The following is a 6,894-nucleotide window of genomic DNA, read 5'->3' as shown; positions in this document are numbered from 1 at the left end:
AGGTTTGGAACCTGTCAGTCAAGTTTGGAGGGGTGTGGAAACAGATTTGAACAAGCTTCATCTTCATTTCTTTGAGTTGCACGTTAGATATTTTTAATTATATCATGTTATTAAAGATATTTTAATAGGCTGTCTGTGTTCTTCTTGGCTAGAGATGAAAGCAGGGGGTTTATTGTGAACACAGAGTGTTTCAGGGAGGAGGAGGGGGGATGCTGAGGGTGCCTCTGGTTGATCAAGGGCTGTTATGCTGGGTACTTTCGGGGTACACAATGAGAACCCCTGAAGGCACTTTCTTCCCAGTGGCAGGCAGGCAGAAAATGACTGCAGATAACCTGGCTCCTGGTATTTAGATGATGAGAGATGTGCCCCCATCTTTGATGTGTTCTTTGCTCAAACCATCTGAAGAAGGCAGGAGGGGTTCAGGCAAAGCCCATGGAAAAAAAATAAACAGTGAGGTTACTGGGGAGTCAGCAGTGTGAGGGCAATTCCTGAGGCTTCATTCCTCCTGCATCTGGAAACACAACCATTAAACAGAGCTCTGGCTCTGTGACCTGTCAGCACATAGGAGAACTGTGGGATTCTTGGATGAGATCTGCAACCTGCCCAAGAAGAATCCTACCACTGTCAGAAAGGGAAATAAGGCAGGGAGATGCCAGGAACCCCAGGACTCCAGGGATTCTGGCCTGCTGAGCCATTACACCTTGATTTTGAATATTAGATCACAGGGGCCAAGAGAAAGGACACTGGCTGCTGGGACCTCCCCAAGCTCTTCTTTAGAAGCTTTGGGACTTCCATGCAGTTAAGAAATGAGCAATAAGGCAAGAAGCTCAGCGTGTCCTCCTGACACTGAACTTTGCCTCAGAGGTGCCACTGAGCTGCTCTGAGTGATGTCACACACCCATGGTCCAACCTGAGCCTTCAATCCACCACACTTGAGGACCATTTGACATCAAACCATGCCCTGCAGAGCCAAGACAACCCAAAACCACTGGGTTCAGAGCAGATCCTCAACTCCTGAGCTAGAAGCTGCTCTTCCCATCAAAGGGACAGCGAGACATTTCAATGGCTGCAGATCTTTCCCTCATGGTCCACACATGGCAGGCACCAGCCCTATTCCCTCCTTTTCCATCACTCCTTCCAAGTAGTGCTGCTGCTGCCTTCTCCTGCAGGCCATGGGGGCAGGAGTCATGGAATGGTTTGGGTTGGAAGGCGTCTTAAAGATCATCCAGTTCCAACCCCCTGCATGGGCAGAGACACCTCCCACCAGCCCAGGTTGCTCCAAGCCCCATCCAACCTGCCCTTCAACACTGCCAGGGATGGGGCAGCCACAGCTTCTCTGGACAACCTGGGCCAATGTCTCATCAGCCTCACAGCAAAGAATTTCCTCCTAATGTACAACCTCAATCTCTCTTTTCCAGTTTAAATCCATTCCCCCCTGTCCTCTCACTCTCTGCCCTTGTCCCAAGCCCCTCCCCAGCTTTCCTGGAGCCCCTTCAGGCACTGGAAGCTGCTCTCAGGTCTCCCTGGAGCCTTCTCTTCTCCAGGCTGAACACCCCAACTCTCCCAGCCTGGCTCCAGAGCAGAGCTGCTCCAGCCCTTGGATCATCTTTGTGGCCTCTTCTGGACTCACTCCAACAGCTCCATGTCCATGTCCAGCTCTACATACATCTCCTCATATCGCTCTTTATCCTTCCCCACCTTATTTCTCCAAATGAAGAGACACAGAAATCCAGATTATTACCATCCCCTCCTCAACCGTTGCCTCTACAGTGTCCATTTACTCTGCACTCCAAAGCTCTCCCTTCTGCCACAGACCCCAGGTGGCCAACATTCCTGAGCCACGGGACCTTCTCTAACCAGCCACACATGTGTCTGCATTGCACTGGAATAGCAAAACAAGGACAGTGACAAGGACAGTGCTGCCCAGTTCCCAGCAGCCGTGGTTACCAGGTGAACTGGGCTTGGAATGGGCAGCCAGACACATCATTCTCTACCTGGCAGAAGAAAAACCCCCACACTTACAGATATCTACTAGACCATGAGCTCAACTAGTATTTTAAAAGGCCTGAAGTGTGCTTTTAGCCATAAAAAAAAGGCAAAAAAAAACCCCCCAAACTGGGAATCTATTAGAAGAATGGAAACTAATACAAGGAATAAACCCCTTTTTCCCAGCCCTCTGTAGAAGCAGCTCCTTCATGTCAGCACGTCTGCAGAATTGACCCCCAGATCACCTGGACAGCAGAAATCTACTTAAAAAGAGACTCTACATTCACTCACTCTGAAACAAAAATGCTTGCAGCCCTTGGGTTACAAAACAATTGTGTAAATAATTAAATAAGAGGATTTTCTAATTGTCCATACATTCCTTATGCATAGTTCCCTCCCTTCTCTCCCAGGGTGAAGCACCAGAGAGCTCTTCTGGCAGATAATGGCTGCCCACATGGCATGGCAGTTCTCCTGCTGTCCACAACTATCAATAAGAAGGGAATCAAAAGTATTAGATACAAAAATTGGGACCAAAAAGCTCTTTCTCTGTTTTAGCTCCAGAAACATAACAGGTTAGCTGACCTGCTTGCTGGCTAGAGTGGCCTAAACTTCATTTCAGCATGTTTGAAGGTCCTGCCTTTCTTCCAGTTTATACCATATCCAAACCATCATGGATTCCCAACCAGTACATCCCATCCAGATTGTACCAACGACTTCCCACACAAATTGAGAGGAATGATGGTCCATTCTACAGAGCTGAGAGGGATGGCTGCTGGGATGGCTGGGTGTAGAGGTCCATCAGCACATTTTTATGTTGTCCCTATACCTTGCCTATGATCATGTACCTGAACATCTTCCAGAGAAGCAGGAAGCCATCAGATGTGGATGTCCTACCTTATGGACTGTCACTCCTGCTCCAAGAGCTCCTTCAGAACCCAGTGCTTAAGTAGGGGGAAATGTTTTCAGAAGAGTAAGTCCAAGTGAATACTGGGACCAGCAAATCTCCAGCATTTGCCACATCTCTCTTAACAGAAAAGTCCTTTCAGAATTCCATCCAACCCAGGCAACTCAAGAGTGTTTGGATGTTCAAGTGCAAACATCCCTGTGTGCACAGTGGAGAGCGGGCAGAAGAAGTGTCTTTGCCCCAGGTTCTGCTGTGCCCTCGGTATGAGATATCCAGAGCCCTCCTGCTCTTTCAGATCCCTGTCCCAGTCAGATAAACTCAAAATCAGGAATCGCTGCTGCCCCGAGTGTGCAATGACAGGGTTGAGTCACAAGAGGGAGGCTGGCAGGACAGCGCTGAAGCCTCGGGAATCTCCAGCACTGGAGAAGCTGCTCCCACCACAAATCAATCAGCAAGCAGGCTTGTCTGGAAAATCGTCAAGGAGATTCCTGATGTGGACACAGATGAAAGACACACTGGGGTGTGGGAGCTCTCTACGTGGGGCAAGTGAAAGCAGCTCTAAGCAGGGATTACAGTCCGGAGGAGAAGGACCTGAGGGTGATGAGCAGCTCAACATGAGCCAGCACTGTGTGCTGGAGCCCAGAAACCACCCGTGTCCTGGGCTGTGTCACCAACAGTGTGGGCAGCAGAGCCAGGGAGGGGATTCTCCCACTTTCCATGGCTCTTGTGAGACCTCACCTGGAGAACTGTGTCCAGTTCTGGAGCCCCCACGATAAGAGGGAGATGGAGCTCCTGGAGAGAGTACAGAGAGGGCCACAAAGATGATACCAGGGCTGGAGCAGCTCTGCTCTGGAGCCAGGCTGGGAGAGTTGGGGTGTTCAGCCTGGAGAAGAGAAGGCTCCAGGGAGACCTTAGAGCAGCTTCCAGTCCCTGAAGGGGCTCCAGGAAAGCTGGGGAGGAGCTTGGGACAAGGGCAGGGAGGGATGGGATGAGGGGGAATGGATGAAAACTGGAAGAGGAAGATTTAGGTGAGACATGAGGAACAAATTCTTCACTCTGAGGGTGGTGAGACCCTGGTCCAGGTTGCCCAGGGAAGCTGTGGCTGCCCCATCCCTGGCAGTGTTGAAGGGCAGGTTGGATGGGGCTTGGAGCAACCTGGGCCGGTGGGAGGTGTCCCTGCCCATGCAGGGGGTTGGGACTGGATGGTCTTTAAGGTCCCTTCCAACTCAAACCATTCTATGAGTCTGTGACCCCAGGGTTTAAGAAGCCATGGCTTTAAAGGAAGAAGGTCTCTGTGCAGAGAGATGGGCATGGAGTACAGATGTAAAGCTCATTTAGAAACAAAAGGAAGGATAAATAATCCCTAATAGGAAGAGGACTGCACTGGGAATGAAGAAAAGGAGAGAAACAGAGGAATGAGAAAATCAACTTGTGTGTGAAGGAAAGCTTATTTTTGGTCACAGCAGGGAGTGTCACCATGTGCAAACCTTGTGATCGAATTAGTCACCACTTCTTGCAGGAAATTCTCCAGAGAAACAGATCTCCTGAGCTAAAGAAAGTGATACCTACAGCCCTTATCAGTGGACCATGTACAGCAGAGCAGCTGTGGAACTAAATGAGGGAAGCTTGATGGGAACAGTGTTCAAAGTTCACTGGTTTTAAACATGAAGGAGAAGTAAACTGCCAATTAATGCTGAACAAGTAAAAGCTGGTTTAGCATTACCTTCTGTTTCATGATAATCACCAACAACGTTTAAGACTCTCTTGAATGCCAGCTTGGAAGTGACAGGCTCAGGGCTGCCTTCCAGAGGAACTCAGTGCAAGCACCAAGCCAAAGGGAAGGAGCTGCTCTTCCACAGAGCTGCTGGGACTCACAACAGGTTAATTATGCCAAAAGTTTACACAGCTGCAAAAATTGATTAAATAAAGTCAAAATAATCCATCAGGTCTATGAAACCAAAAGTTACTTGCTTGTGGCTAAAGAATTGCCTGAACCAGCTGCTACACCCATAAATGTCTGCTTTGTTCTTCTTTGGCAACCACTGCTGATCAGTAGAGATGAGCCACTGGATGGACTTTTGTGGCTCAATCCCATTCAACTATTCCTGTTTCTCTCAAGCAGGAATCCCATAACTGCACATCTCACCAGTCTCTGGAAGCAGCTTCTCAAGTTCAGTAACTTCAGTCTCTCAGAAGCAAGAATTTATAGAACACTAAGTATTGTTTATCCTTAGAAGTGACTATCAGAAGAACAAGAATGACAAAAGGTCTGCACAAAAGGTCCCCAAGTCATACTTCAGTGTTCCCATAAACCTGGAATAACTCCAACACCAAAAGCTTTTCCGTGTTGGGGCCTGGATTCCACCCCCACTTAGTGTCCCTCTCTTGAACTTAGGGCTTCAGGTTTCTGCTGTGATTTCTGTTTGGGCTCCTGCCAGCCCCTCCAGCATCCCAGCCCCACCAGCATCTCAGCCCCACCAGCATCCCAGCCCCACCAGCATCCCAGCCCCAGGTGCTCAGATCAGACTAGGATGCTATTCCAGAGACAGACACACTTGCAGGTCAAGCACTGAGAAGAATTACAGCTGTTGTCTGCCTGCTGCCAAGGGGAGGGATCATCTCTGTAGACCAGTGCACACAGCAACCACATCCAGTAGAAGGGGAAGGCAACACTCAAAAGTTAAAGAAAGTGTCTCCCCACTCTGCTCAAACCAATTGTATTCACAGTAAAATCTGTTTCCATGCTGGGAGCAGTATAGATTAGAAAAAACCAAACCCACAAACCACAAAACCCAACAAACACAATAAAAAGTTTTTAAAAATGACTAATCTATAGTTCAACAAAACAAAAATGTAATTTCCAACTTAGTTTTAACTGCACTGCCATGTTTTTTCTTTGGCTGAGGCCCAGGCACTGTGGCCTGGTAGCAGCAGCCCCTGAAGGTTTCTGGAGTGGCTGTCACAGCCATTGCAGCAGCAAACCCACAGGTGGGACACTGAGAAGCACCTAATGAGGTGAAACATCCTCAGCTGTCACTTGCAGGAAGGTTTGAGGAGCTTCCAAAGACATCAAATAACTACTCAGCTCTTGTGAGACCTCACCTGTAGAACTGTGTCCAGTTTTGGAGTTCCCAACAAAAGAAGGAGATGGAGCTCCTGGAGAGAGTCCAGAGGCCACAAAGATGATCCCAGGGCTGGAGCAGCTCTGCTCTGGAGACAGGCTGGGAGAGTTGGGGTGTTCAGCCCGGAGAAGAGAAGGCTCCAGGGACACCTTAGAGCAGCTTCCAGTGCCTGAAGGGGCTCCAGGAAAGCTGGGGAGGGACTTGGGACAAGGGCAGGGAGGGAGAGGACAAGGGGGATGGATCAAAAGTGGAAAAGGGAGATTGAGGTTGTACATTAGGAGGAAATTCTTCCCTGTGAGGTTGGTGAGGCACTGGAACAGGTTGCCCAGGGAAGCTGTGGCTGCCCCATCCCTGGCAGTGTTGAAGGGCAGGTTGGATGGGGCTTGGAGCAACCTGGGCTGGTGGGAGGTGTCCCTGCCCATGCAGGGGGTTGGAACTGGATGATCTTTAAGGTCCCTTCCAACTCAAACCGGTCTGTGATTCTATGATTCAATAACAAATGTCTTCAATGCGAGACATGATGTGGGAGCCACAAACACCCCCACCCTGCTCGAGCTGTTCCCTTCTCTGCCACCCCAGCTCCTTTCCAGCTGCCCCTGGAATCTGCAGCAGTGTCTGTGCTGCCACCAAACCCACCACAATGAGAAACCCACTTCAGCATTTTTCCTCAGGCAGGACCGTGGAATGTGCCATTATTTTTTTCTCCCCTCCCAGAATGTGCCCAATTGTCAGTGTGTCATGTTTGCCTTTGAAGGAATGCTTCATGTGAGACAAGGCTCTGGCAGAAACCTGCCTCGTTACTTGCCAGCTCACCTTCTGGCACCTGGTAATTAGGTTGCTGGGCTGCCACAGCATCAGAAGTCCCAGGGTTAAGATGGTCGG

Source organism: Apus apus, chromosome 19, assembly GCF_020740795.1.
Source record: "Apus apus isolate bApuApu2 chromosome 19, bApuApu2.pri.cur, whole genome shotgun sequence".
NCBI lineage: Eukaryota > Metazoa > Chordata > Aves > Apodiformes > Apodidae > Apus > Apus apus.
Note: the sequence above shows the minus strand (reverse complement) of the source record.